General features: G+C 43.1%; 1 protein-coding gene and 1 non-coding gene across 3 annotated transcripts in view; both read left to right on the plus strand.

Moving 5' to 3' along the window:
• The window catches only part of LOC124613073, a 1160819-nt gene that overhangs the window by 389565 nt on the left and 757893 nt on the right, over nt 1-13361 (plus strand). The gene's annotated exons all lie outside the window — the stretch shown is intronic.
• Trnas-cga lies at nt 5246-5320 on the plus strand. The gene has a single exon. It is a non-coding gene; the product is annotated as a tRNA-Ser (tRNA).

Consider the following 13361-nt stretch of genomic DNA (forward strand, 5'->3'; position numbering starts at 1 on the left):
TATACATGGAGCGCTGCGATTGAAAATCGGCGATTCTGAGTAAATTAAAAATATAGGTCTGATCTGGGTGTTCCTTTATATACTGCTCCGAATTTATTTATGTTTATCAGAAAAGCTGTTTACTTCAAGCCAGTTCGTCACATAAGAGGATCAACAATTATTGTAATGTATAGTGTAACCAAGAAAGGCACCGCGCCAGATTAGTAAAATCAGCGAAGGAAGCAACGGCAGGATCACTCGCTGTCTCCATACGTCACGAGGTAGGGTGGACATCTTTGCATATATCTTAGGGCATCGTAAAACGTTGACAGCAAAAGTGAACTAAGTAAACTGAACCGCTTATACATAACATGCATCAACGTACGTTGGTTAATGAATTCTCTCTTGATGGTTGATGAGTTGACGATAGCGCACGAAACTGCTCAGCCCTTGGCTCGGGCTCGATTCTTACTACCGCCTCATGTCCAATTTTTATATTACTCTCTTGTTCCGCTTTAGGAAACCAAACGAAGCACACGTTTGGCGACACCGTCCGAAGCGGGCCGTTTCAATTTGCGTGCGCTACGGCCCGACTGACTAACTTCAATTCTTAGTCGTCTTTACTGTGTTCCATTGCCGTATACATACGATATATTTGCGTCACAGCCTTTGCAAATTCAAGCGCTCCCGCGCCATCTATCGCCCGTGTCGGCTACAGTAGGAACCCTTGCATAATTCAGTTCGTTCTGACGTGTCTTGTCAGACTGCTGGCGTGCAGCGTTCTCATATTACCCTACAATTTTATAGAGATGACTACGTTATACGCTGCGCAGGATCATTCTTGCGGAAGCCTGGGTCTGGTATTTCCCTCTCATTGACTGCTGATCACTTAGCTTTATTACTAAATTGCTATGAAATCTGTGGCCCCCCTCCCTCTCCTGTGCTCCCCCCCCCCCCCTTTCTGAGATTCTGCACTCCCTCCTGTCTTGTCTTCCCTCTTCCTCTCCCGCCCCGCCTATGTCCTGCCTCTTGGTGCGCCTCCTGCCCCCTATTCGTGGTGTCACCGCCAGACACCACGCTTGCTAGGTGGTAGCCTTTAAATCGGTCGCGGTCCGTTAGTATACGTCGGACCCGCGTGTCGCCACTATCAGTGATTGCAGACCGAGCGCCGCCACACGGCAGGTCTAGAGAGACTTCCTAGCACTCGCGCCAGTTGTACAACCGACTTTGCTAGCGATGGCTCATTGACAAAATACGCTCTCATTTGCCGAGACGATAGTTAGCATAGCCTTCAGCTACGTCATTTGCTACGACCTAGCAAGGCGCCATTATCAGTTGCTATTGATATTGTAAAGAATGTACAGACAAGAGCTACGTTCAACATTAATGGATTAAAGTTAAGTATTCTACCAGTTACCTCCTTTTTTCTAAGTTCTAATTACCTTGGCCTGTTCCAGACCTCACGCCAGCCTGCGTGAGCTTAAACGCGTGCCTTTCGGCTTCCTCCAAACTCCGTGGGTTGGCTCCTGCCAATCCACAACACTTTTTCTCTTTCTCTCACCCCCCCCCCCCTCCCCCCCGAGCCCCCACCGCACCTTCATCACCCTTTTTTCCCTCCTCTTCGGCCTCCAGTCCCCAAACCAGCGGTTTTTATTCTTCATGAGTGCTCCGTTGTTTCCAGTGGTTTTTTAAGTGTTTTGCTCTGTGTGGTTTTTGTACTGTGCCGACTTTTAACTTGTTTGCCTGCAGTGTTTTTTAAGTGCACTTCGACTTTTTAACTGTCCGCCGGGGCGTGTCCCCATATTAGTGTATATTTAAACTCCCACAATCTCCATTTAATGTTTTTTTTATGTCCCCCTTTTTATGTAAGAGTTCTCCTTCCTGTATTATTGTAAAGCCATTTGGCTGAAGAGTTGTAGCCCTTCCCTGCCCATATAGGGCAGTGGCATGAAATTACAATAAAGAAAAAAATTACATTCTACGGCCTGTATGTTTACAACTATGGAACAGCTGACAGCTTTTGGCACCGTTGCATACATTGCTCTCTCGATAATACCTGTTATATTATTGCAAGTAATAAGCTTTTGATCCAACTTCTACTCTTGCAACTGGACAATTTGTCATGTGACCGTCGACCTGAGAAATTACCGTATGTTATTCATATTTTTAGCGCTAAGCTGTACTTTGATGTTTTTATCATTTGACTCTCACGTACGATCTGTCTTTTATTGAGTATTTACATTTGTTAGCGCAGCCCTGTACTTTAATGCTTCTATCACTTGACTCTTTACATACGGCATGTTGCCAATTATCTATACAAGGCAGCTTCCCTGTTTGTAGCTTTTAACTTCATTTCCCTGCTACTTTTATAGTTTTAAAATTAGTTCGACTTAGGCGCAAGCTTCCTGGATGCTATTCATGTATTAATGCCAATTAGATAAGATCTGCTTCCTCCAAACGGTATGTTCCCAGGCAGGAGGTAATACATATCTCTGTTTTTGTGATCTTAACTTTATGCCATCATTAGCAATTATATTTTAAAACCATTTGGAAGTAGAGTAAGCTTTTTGAGATTTCTGGTCTACAATTTTTCCGACAGGTCTACAACCTGGCTCGCTCACGAAGACATGTTCAACTGCGTAGTGTTATTATTTTGGTACTTAGGAATGCATGTTGTTGCATGACTACAGCTAATGATGCTTTCCAATGCTCATTCACCGCCTTTTCATGTTTTGATCGGTATGTTACCTGATAAACATTAACATAGTTTATACCAAGGTGTTAAATGGCTCTGTCAAATGCTCACTTTTACTCCTAGAATTGGGCCCCCATCATCTTTGCTCAAGTATTGTACGATGTTTTTGTTGTCTACTTGATTGTAAATAATTTTCTTAGGCTATGTTTCCTACATGTGTTACAGATTGGAAGATGGTTGCAGATAGCAACCAAAACTAGTTATCGAACTTTAATTGTGATAGGAAAATTGCGGTCTAGACAATAAAAGTTTTTACTTTTAAAATATTTTATTTAATAAGTCCTTACTAGCTTTTACACTGTTTCTGACAGTCTTGTATATAGGGTGTTTCACAGCTCCTTCTAGGGATTGTAGAGGGGGCTTGGCAGATAAAGCTTTGACGAGGAACTCATGTCCGGATATGTACCGTTTGGATGTAAAATATCTCTAAAGATCGGATCGCTTTCGAGTCTCCAGTTTCATGGTAAGCGCACAGAGCAGACAACCTTGTCTGGCGTGTATGTTCTACAGCAGCCCATGGCAGGGGTAACGTTTTGAGAACTTTTCGTAGTGTGGGAGCGTCCATAGAGCAGTATAGCCAAGCGTCTCAGTTACGAAAGTACCAGTTTCTCTCTGCTGCTGTTGCAGTCAGACGGAAATGTTAGTTGTCACCTCATCATTATAACAGGGACTGACTACGGCGCGTACCGTAAAGCGAGAAATTTGAAAGTGATCCAATCTTCTAAATTATTTTGTATCCAAACGCCACCTTTAAAGTCATGGGTTCCTTATCGAAGCGTTATCTCCTACAGCCCCCAGAAGTTTTCATAGGAATTGTAAACGGTAAAGGGCCTGTAATACTCCCATGTGCTACTGGAAATATTTCCCTTTACTTCTATTCATTTCATCCGTTAAGAAAGGCGTGATGAATTCTATCTACTAGGAAGTCCTTAATCCAATCAAGAATCGGTTCCGAGTATTTGTTCATATTTTGTTCACTGATTTACATTGCGTAATTCTACTGCATGGTTCCAAGGTACCGTTCCATACGGTGCTTAGGATCTTGTGAATGAACAGAGCAAGCTGATTTTCACATGTACACTCTTATCAGATTCCATATTGAGTTTTATGGAGGAAAATTTAGTTCTTCAGTAACAGCATAATGCTTTCTCGCAAAGCGTGTTCCGTAATTCTAGAAAACATTGACATGAGCAACATAGGTCCATAATTATGCGCATCTCTCCAACGAAAATTCTTCAAAATTAATGACATTATCATCGAAGTTAAGTCTGAGAAGACACAGGGTATCGGAGCTAAACATATAGCAATATAAACTGCAATAGCTTGAGAAGTAATTGAGATTCTTATTGACGGTATCTTCCTACAAGTATGGTAACTCTCTCCTTACACACCTAATACACTTCGATATCTACATATCTTCATATCTACGTATATACTCCGCTAGCCACCAAGCGGTGTGTGGCGGAGGGCGCAATTCGTGCCAAAAACGTATCCCCCCCCCCTATCTGTTCCTGTCGCGGATCGCACGAGGGAAAAACGACTGTCTGAACGCCTCAGTACGAGCTCTAATTTCCCTTACCTTTGAATGGTGATGATTGCGCGATTTGAAAGTTGTTGGTAATAATATATGCTCTGCATCCTCGGCGAAGATCGGATTTCGGTATTTAGTGAGCAGTCCCTTCCGTTTGGCGCGTCATCTATCTGCGAGTGTATCGCACTTCAAGCTTTCTATAAGATCTGTAACGCTCTCGCGATGGCTAAATGTACCAGTCACGAATCTTGCCGCTCTTCTTTGGACCTTTCCAATCTCTTGAATGAGACCCAATTGGTAAGGGTCCCATACAGGCGAACAGTACTCTAAGACTGGACAAACTAACGTATTGCAAGCAATTTCCTTTGTTGAAGGACTGCATCGCTTCAGGATTCTACCGATAAACTGCAATTTAGAGTTCTCCTTGCCCGTTACTTGTGTAATCTGATCATTCCATTTGAGATCATTTCGAATAAACACACCCAGATACTTGACGGATGTTACTGCTTCCAAGGACTGATAATTTATTTTGTACTCATACATTAATGGGGATTTTCGCCTTGTTATACGCTGTAGGTTACACTTACTAATATTGAGAGATAACTGCCAGTCATTACACCACGCATTTATTTTCTGTAAATCGTCATTGATTTCCAGAATGAGATTTTCACTCTGCAGCGGAGTGTGCGCTGATATGAAACTTCCTGGCAGATTAAAACTGTGTGCCCGACCGAGACTCGAACTCGGGACCTTTGCCAACTGAGCTACCGAAGCACGACTCACGCCCGGTACTCACAGCTTTACTTCTGCCAGTACATCGTCTCCTACCTTCCAAACTTTACAGAAGCTCTCCTGCGAACCTTGCAGAACTAGCACTCCTGAAAGAAAGGATATAGCGGAGACATGGCTTCTGTAAAGTTTGGAAGGTAGGAGACGAGGTACTGGCAGAAGTAAAGCTGTGAGTACCGGGTGTGAGTCGTGCCTCGGTAGCTCAGTTGGTAGAGCACTTGCCCGCGAAAGGCAAAGGTCCCGAGTTCGAGTCTCGGTCGGGCACACAGTTTTAATCTGCCAGGAAGCGTCATTGATTTGTTCACAAATTTCATGTGATACTACTTTCCTGTAGACTACAGCATCATCGGCAAACAGTCTAATGCCGCTGTTACTACCATCAATCAGATCGTTTATGTAAATCGTAAAAAGTAGCCGACCTATTACGCTGCCCTGGGACACACCTGCTTGTTTCTGTTGAAGTCACCCCATTCAGGACGACATACTGTTCTCTGTCTGTCTGTACACAATTAATGGTGCAAGCGACATCTAATCTGCATTCCACTTCTCTCCAAGAGTTTCGCAGCACAACAGGCGTAACATTTGCGGTAACTACACGGATGCGATGGTGCAGATCTGGTAGATCATAAATTGGAGTCTGGTATGCTTGATTCTTGATAAACCACCATAGAAAAAGAATCAAGGGGCGTCCTCTCTGGGCTTCTATGGATCAAAACAATCAATGGTATACTTCCCCCCCCCCTCCCCCAGTAGACCGACCTGGGAACTCACGATCCAAAAAAAAAATCCCTCACAACTTCCCCCCTCCCCCTCCCCCAGTAGAACGACCTGGGAACTCACGATCCAAAAAAAATAATTCCTCACAACGTTCGCAAAATGGTGGCATGGTGCGTCATCCTGTCATCAAGCTTGTTTTTGTGCCGAAGTTGCAGTTTGTACACCCGTAAGCGCAACCATTTATTGACGACCTTGGTTACTGCCTACTTGCTTGTAGGACTGACTTACGAGGGAAGGACGTACGGAATAATTCAGGAGCAGCCTCTGGAACTGTGCGCTTGACGTGGTGTCTCGACGTCGAAAGCAAACTCGTGATTTCCCGAAGCCATTTCTCCTACTTACTGATTGTTTCTTAAGTGGGAACATCGGCAGTTGATCGCAGTCCATACTCACGCCGTAAACGACGTTGTAGCAGTCTAACAGACTTTAGCTCCGGGAGAGAAAGCGTTTACGTGAACAAAGCAGTTATGCACATGCGCACACCGTGCTACCTGCTGCACGCAAGCAAAGAAAAAAAACGTTTTGATTTCCCATATTTGTAGAAGCAAACCGCCATTAAATATCTCAATTACGTCTCAAATTATTGCATTTTATATTATTACATGTTTACGCGGACACCATGTATTAATGTGAAAAAACACGAGTTCGGACTCCTACCGAATATAGGAACGTTTCTGGTATTTTATAATAGCATTTAGTACTTATTAAAGGACAAATAATAGCTGTCTCTCGAGGAGCTAGTACTTTGGGACCAGAAATCACTGCTTGATTTTTTATTGTTTTATTTTTAAGAACCATTTTTCTTTCTTCCTTCCGACCATACTGCAGCGTCACAACAACAAGCTAAGAGAATTTCCGCTCTTTCCGTATGCCGTCCTGGGGAGGCCATAAAAACATAAAGGGGAGGTCGGTTGGTGAAATTCTGATAGCCACTCGAAGTTTTTGCAAGAGATCCTTCGCTGAAAGCTGTTTTCTGAGTGCTAGATTATCCAGTGGAGGGGCGCGGCGGCAGAATAAACCTCGCAGGTAGAGCAGCCTGCACAGCCGTCTACAGACTCACAGACTGCCGCCGCAGCCATATTCTTCGGCCGTTTGCAGGTCACGACCGTAACCTGCACCAAGTTCGTGCGACCTGCAGTGGGATCGTAGGGCCAGTGGGACCTACTATCACGGGAGAGACCATCAAGTTGGTTTTATCCTCGATCTTAGTCTTTGTTTATGAGTCGTCAAAAAACACTACAGTGGCCCCATTGTCGCCTATCTTTTGTGTATTAGGTCTTTTCCGTTTTTCTTTCTTTCCGTGTCAGCTAAATCAGGGAGGGTGTCTATTTTTATTGCTTTAGATTATTGACACCTAATCTCTGCCTTCTACTGTATTCAAAATATCTAGTTATGTTACTTCCGATTGTATGCTGTATATTTCCAAATCTCTTTTTTCTAATTTCTCGGATCCAGCCTGGTGTTCATCTCTTTTTCCCAGAGATGCGTGAGAATCTGTTTTGTCACCTAACTGTCGGTCATCCTATATAAACGTCGTAATGTATCAGTCTTATTTTCCTTACTGTTACTGTTATTTATTCTGTAGTTCGATATATACTAGCAATGATTCTTAATTTCCAGGCTTCCGTGCTTATTTTTGGTCCTGTACTTCTCTTCGTTATTCTTCTCTAATATTTCTAGTTTGTCTTAATTCTAATTTAGTGCAAGATGCAGGCTTGGGTAAAGGCGTTCTGGTTACACTTGCGTGTCGTAACGCATTGTTCTTGCATTTCGTGATACGCGGTTTGAAAGCCTGCCTCGTCTTGAAAAATGTTACTGATTGTTCAATTAAAATTTTTCGACAGCCTTTAGCATGAATTTCGACATGTTTTCTGACAAAGCAGTCTGGCTTGGAAATGCTATCTCCAGCGGCAGTGCTTTCTTAAGCGCAATGGGAATTTTGCTAAACGTTTGTGAAAGAAAAGCATTGATAAGTTTTGATCAGAAATGCTGTTTCATTAATGTATGACTCTGTTATGAGTTTCATCTTGTACGCGAAAACTGTACATGACAGTGTATTTGCCGTTTGCATACTACGACGATGTGCGCTCAGGACATGAACTTTAAAATCCTACAAGTAATGACGAAATCTATGCTCGAGGCACTAATCTTATAAAGTCGTTGTGATATACTGCGTGCATGAGCAAACTGGAGCTCTTGACATATCTGACAGCTGTAAATGCTACGAAAGATAGCAGAGCAGTGGGTGGCGAAGTAAAGAAGTGAATTTTTTGGTGAAGCAAAACAGTGAAAAATGGGACCAGGTACCGTAAGGAAATTCAGTAATGGTGCAAAAGTATAAAGCTCCGACAAATGAAACCTTTTCAGTCAAATTGTCCTAGAAAGATATCCTAATGCTCCAAAAGACGCTGTTCAAGACTTACAACAAACATATGGATGGTTACAATTCGTCTCAAACACTGCATAATGATTAGCGATAATGTTTGATAAAATGACTTGAAAGTAATACAATGATGTTCTTCCTACTTTTAGGTAGTTTGATTGCCACCCACGTTCACAGTTGTGATCATTGCAGCTGGATATCGCTCTCTATTCGGCCTTGTGGTTCCGAAGCGATCACAAATGAAGGCTGTTTCTTGTTACAATTTGAAGGGATAGGCGACACGAGAATTTACTCTGTACGAACATGTCTCAAAAGTACCACCATCTGCAACAAAAGGAAGTGGTACGCTGAAAGGCACAAATTAAGCCAAAAGCTTGAATTACTCTCACTTAAGTATGTGAAGCAGTATGTTGGAACTGGAATCGGCATCCAGCTTATGGAACTCCCCAGGACGTTCCATGAGTGCCCACGCACGGCTGATTGCCGCGTATAGCCAGAGAATTTCTGCCTGCCAGAGCTTATTTTGACAAGGTCGCTGATCAGAGCGCTATGCTTTGGATGGTAACAGAAGACTGGCGCGCAGTAACAGAAGAATGGCGTGCAGCGTGCCTGTGGACTCTTGAAAGCAGTCAGCACGGAGAGCTGGCGTCTTTCAGCTTTTTTTATTGTGAATAGTTTTTGTTATTGGATACGTGCTGTACATTTTTCCATTCATTTACGGAAGATTTTTATAATGCCTTTTCTAGAGTTTCATTTCCCTAAGCACTTGAAGTTTGCTCTTTTTTTCTATTCATCCAATGTGCATGTGTACAAATTTTGCAGCACTTCCTGTTTTTGAGGACATTTGGATTTTGTCTGCGTACATTATAAAACCTGCTCAGCTGGCTATGTGTCGCAAGAGAGAGGCTTACGTTTCAGCATCTGGTAGATTTAAACAGAGTACAGTAAAATCGTTTGAAAATGCCATGCAGTTTGTTACTTCTTCTGTTTCTTTCTTCCTAGTTTTTTTGGTGATACTTAATATTCATTTAATTTTTCGTTCCAAAATCTTACTCTCCTCTTCGTTACTTCATTTTCTTATTTCAGCGCTTTCTTTGTTGACCACCATAAAGCGTGCTACACGTTTCAGCTCTGTAGCATCCAGTTTTACAAATGGAGAACGGAAGCAGATCCAATGCCATGTCATCATGGAAGATGAAACCGCTTTCAATTTTACCTTCGTAATTGCTGAGACTCTGGTGAGAGCAAGAAATATATTGCTTTACGCATTCTGGAATGTAGGCTCACTTGAAGTTGGAAGGAGGCAACATTTGAGGACTGTGCAATGTCGGTACAAAGCCCACATCAATCACAACCTTGCATTTTTGAGTAATTAATTAGGCAGTAATGACAAGTAGCAGCAAGAACGCCAACAAATTTGTGGTTCACCGTGCTATGCTAATAGAGGTGGCTGAGGGATGAGCAATGAGAATGTACTGCATTGCGTTAGAACAAATACTATTTAGGGACACAGTGTCATGTGGTATTTTACTCATGGAGCCGGTGGCGTGAAGGCAGCAGCGCATTACTCTGAAGGTCAAATTTTACAGCCTCCAGCACCCCAGGAGCTGCTGGCCCCATCATGGTGGTCTCCAGTGGTAGGGCTATGATGCCGCCCAACGAGCTGGCGGCGTTTCCGGCGAAGCACTGCGAGACAAGCACAATGTCTCCACAAAGTGAATAACGCAAGGATATGCTGTTTCCTCCTCGGCCATTTCGCCCTGGGCTCACACAAGCGTCACGGGCGGCATTGCCAACAAGGAAGGTACCTCTGCGAATCTCCCACTCCATAGTTATTGACATGAGGCAGGAGCAGAATGGGTGGTTAGGATGCTGGCTCCAAGAAAGCGCCAGGAAAGTTTTTCAGAAGGGCAGCGACTCCCACCGACGACCGCGATTGGTCAGGTCGATGTGACATAAGCAGTGTTTCCTGCTCAATCACAGTCGAGCAGGAGTAGAACTAATTGGTGAAAACTTTGTTAAAATGTTGTAATTGGACAGCTACAGCAGCAGGGCAGCACGCTACTCCAGATTTTGGTAGAAATGAGACACTCGCATTCCAGCCTTCATCTGATACAGACACAGTACTCTTTACCTCGCGATATGCAGTAACTGCAAAATAGCTGTGTCCATTATCCGGAACTCCGAATGATTTCGCGGTATTTAGTCATGTAACACGACGAGAACAATTGGCTTGGGGATCCTGTCATGGAGCAAAAGAGCAGAATGGGTAATACGCGCAGCTCCAGACGTAGCACGATCAGCCTTGCAGTTCGTAGGAGTTAAACAGGTGGCCATTGACCCATTGAGCATTGCAGCACATTCTCGCATTATTTCTGTGATTAGATGCTGATGGGAAGCACGTCACCTAGAACCTTATTTTGTGTTGTGGCCCGTCGATGGTCGAACCAGGGACTCCAGTTGGCAGAGCTGAAGCCGGGGCCCACCGCGCCGTTTCTCGTCAGGAGGCCGAGCAAGTTCAATAGCGTCAAGGGGCAATACAGAGTGATACAGCGGTATTCGGTAGCATTTCTTTATTCACGTAATTCACAGGTGGTAAATTCCCATACGTCAGCCACTTACACATCGCCACTCCCGGCTCTGGCTTACTGCCTCACCTCATACATCGCAATAAGTTAAAGCAACGCTGCAGTTCCCTGCTTCGCTGTTGCTTCACTCCAAACAAACCATACGTGCAATACGCCCCTGCAGCTCCGCACCATGTTAAACCTGTTTGGCCTACTAGCTGAAAACTATTACCACACATTACCAGCAGCCCCAGACTTCATAGATAGATGAGTGCTATACTCCTTTCTCTTTATAAGATATTAATCTGTCCCCACTCGAGAGACATCGTTTGTTAGTATAGTAATTGTCAAATGGAATAAATCTGATTATCTTTGCCGATATTTCAGACTACACATGTATTGAAACATCAACCCTTTTCCTAAACCCAAGTAACAAATTTTGATTGGGTTACCTTGATGTTAATAATTTACATGTATAACTACTTTTTATGAGGCAAGCGACCTCACCCAATCCGATTTTACAAAAGAGACCGGGATTGCGTAGTCAGATCTCATTAACTGCATAATAATCGCGTTGGGGGAATTTGTAATAGAATTCCGAGCTCAGTATATAGTTCATTCGCCTGTCGTCTCACGGTTGCAAAGGAAACTCGAAGGTCGCTTCCCAAAGTTATTAGTAAATCCTTATGTCATGCACAACTGCTCTTCTGTAACGTCTGCCGCTGGCGTTAATTAAATATCTTCGAATATGCTTCCGCATTTACTGAAAAAACTTTTCTCGTTATGAGTAACTGTTCCTTTAATGTTACTACTCAAATAAATGGTCCCTGGTAATCATCATATGTTGACGAACATTATTGTAGAATTGTTCCAGTTAGTGGTTTTTGTATTACCTCCTTCTTGGGTGAAATCAGAAATCTAACGCGTCAGTGTGGTGAATACATTACCTAAAACTAGTTGCAAGCATTATAAGTCAGAAATGAAATAAATAAGAAGTACGGAAAGATTAAGGCGAAATGCCTGCAGGAAAAATGCGAGGAGCTTGAGCGCCAAATGGCTGTCTAAAGTGATGATTCAGCATTTAGAGGACAAGAATAAAAAGAAAAAAAAGACAAAAGAAACCTTTGGTAAAATTAAAAGCAGTGGTGGCAACATGAAGAATGCCTGGGGAATTCCACTGTTAAACATATATGGAGGAAGGAAGGAAAGAAGAAAATTAGAGTTTAATATCCAAACGACTGCAAGGTCATTAGAAACGGAACATAAGCTTTCATTACGAAAGCAAGGATAAGGGAACCAGCTGAGATCTTTTCAGAACAACCACCCAGCACTTTACTGGAGAGATTAAAGTAAGCCATGGGAAATCTAAATCTAGATGGCCGAACGTGGATTTGAAAACACGGAGTACAGGGACATAGGTAGTGCCTACAGAAGGGCTCTACGAGAGACAGCAAATATTTCATGACTTGATAAAACTAATTGGAGTCGATGTGGGAGACACAGAGATCCAGTATTACAGTAATAGTTCAACACAGCTCTGGAAAATTTGTATTGAAATAAGACGGAAGGAACAGATGATTTCTTCGGAATTTCTAAAATCACTGTGGGAAGTGCCAGCTGAACGACTATTGAGGTACGTTTATGGAATGTACGATGGAATCTCCTATGACTCTGAAGACATACCATTAGACCTCCGGAAAAAATATTATCCACGCACTTTCAAAGATGCACAAGTGAGAGCGAAAGCTATAGTATAGAATGAAAAAAAGGCGTAAACTAAAGAATACACGTTTATATCAAATCTCGACCAACAAAAAGGCGTTCATCGTTGTAAAATGTTTGAGCATGTTCAAAACTCTCACGGAATAGGTGTAACCTACAGGGAAAGACGAATAATACACAATATGTGCAAGAACCAAGACATGGAAATAAGAACAGCAGTCCGAAACGAAGTACTCGGATTAGGGGCCTAATCTGTCGACCCTACTGTTAAATCTTTACATTAAAGTAGCAATGATGGGAATAACGACCGCTACGGTCGCAGGTTCGAATCCTGCCTCGGGCATGGATGTGTGTGATGTCCTTAGGTTAGTTAGGCTTAAGTAGTTCTAAGTTCTAGGGGACTGATGACCTGAGATGTTAAGTCCCATAGTGCTCACAGCCATTTAAAACATTTGATGGAAATAAAATAATGATTCAGGGGTGGAACTAAAATTGATGGTGAAAGGAAATCAGTGTCAAGGTTCGCTCATGATACTGCTATCCTAAGTGAAGGTGAAGAGGAACTGCAGCATCTGTTGAATGGAATGATCATTTAGTGAGTACACACTATGGATTGAGAGCAACCGGGACGAAATACGGAAGTAACGAGGAGTAGATAAATGAGATCACCGATAAAATCAACATCACAATATTGACGAAGTGCCAACGGCCTTACCGCAGTGGTAACACCGGTTCCCGTCAGATCACAGAAGTTAAGAGCTTTCGGGCAGGCCTACCACTAGGCTATGTGACCATCCGGTCTGCCGAGCGCTGTTGGCAAGCGGGGTGCGCTTAGCCCTTGTGAGGCCAGCTGATGAG

Source organism: Schistocerca americana, chromosome 4 (assembly GCF_021461395.2).
Source record: "Schistocerca americana isolate TAMUIC-IGC-003095 chromosome 4, iqSchAmer2.1, whole genome shotgun sequence".
Classification (NCBI taxonomy): domain Eukaryota; kingdom Metazoa; phylum Arthropoda; class Insecta; order Orthoptera; family Acrididae; genus Schistocerca; species Schistocerca americana.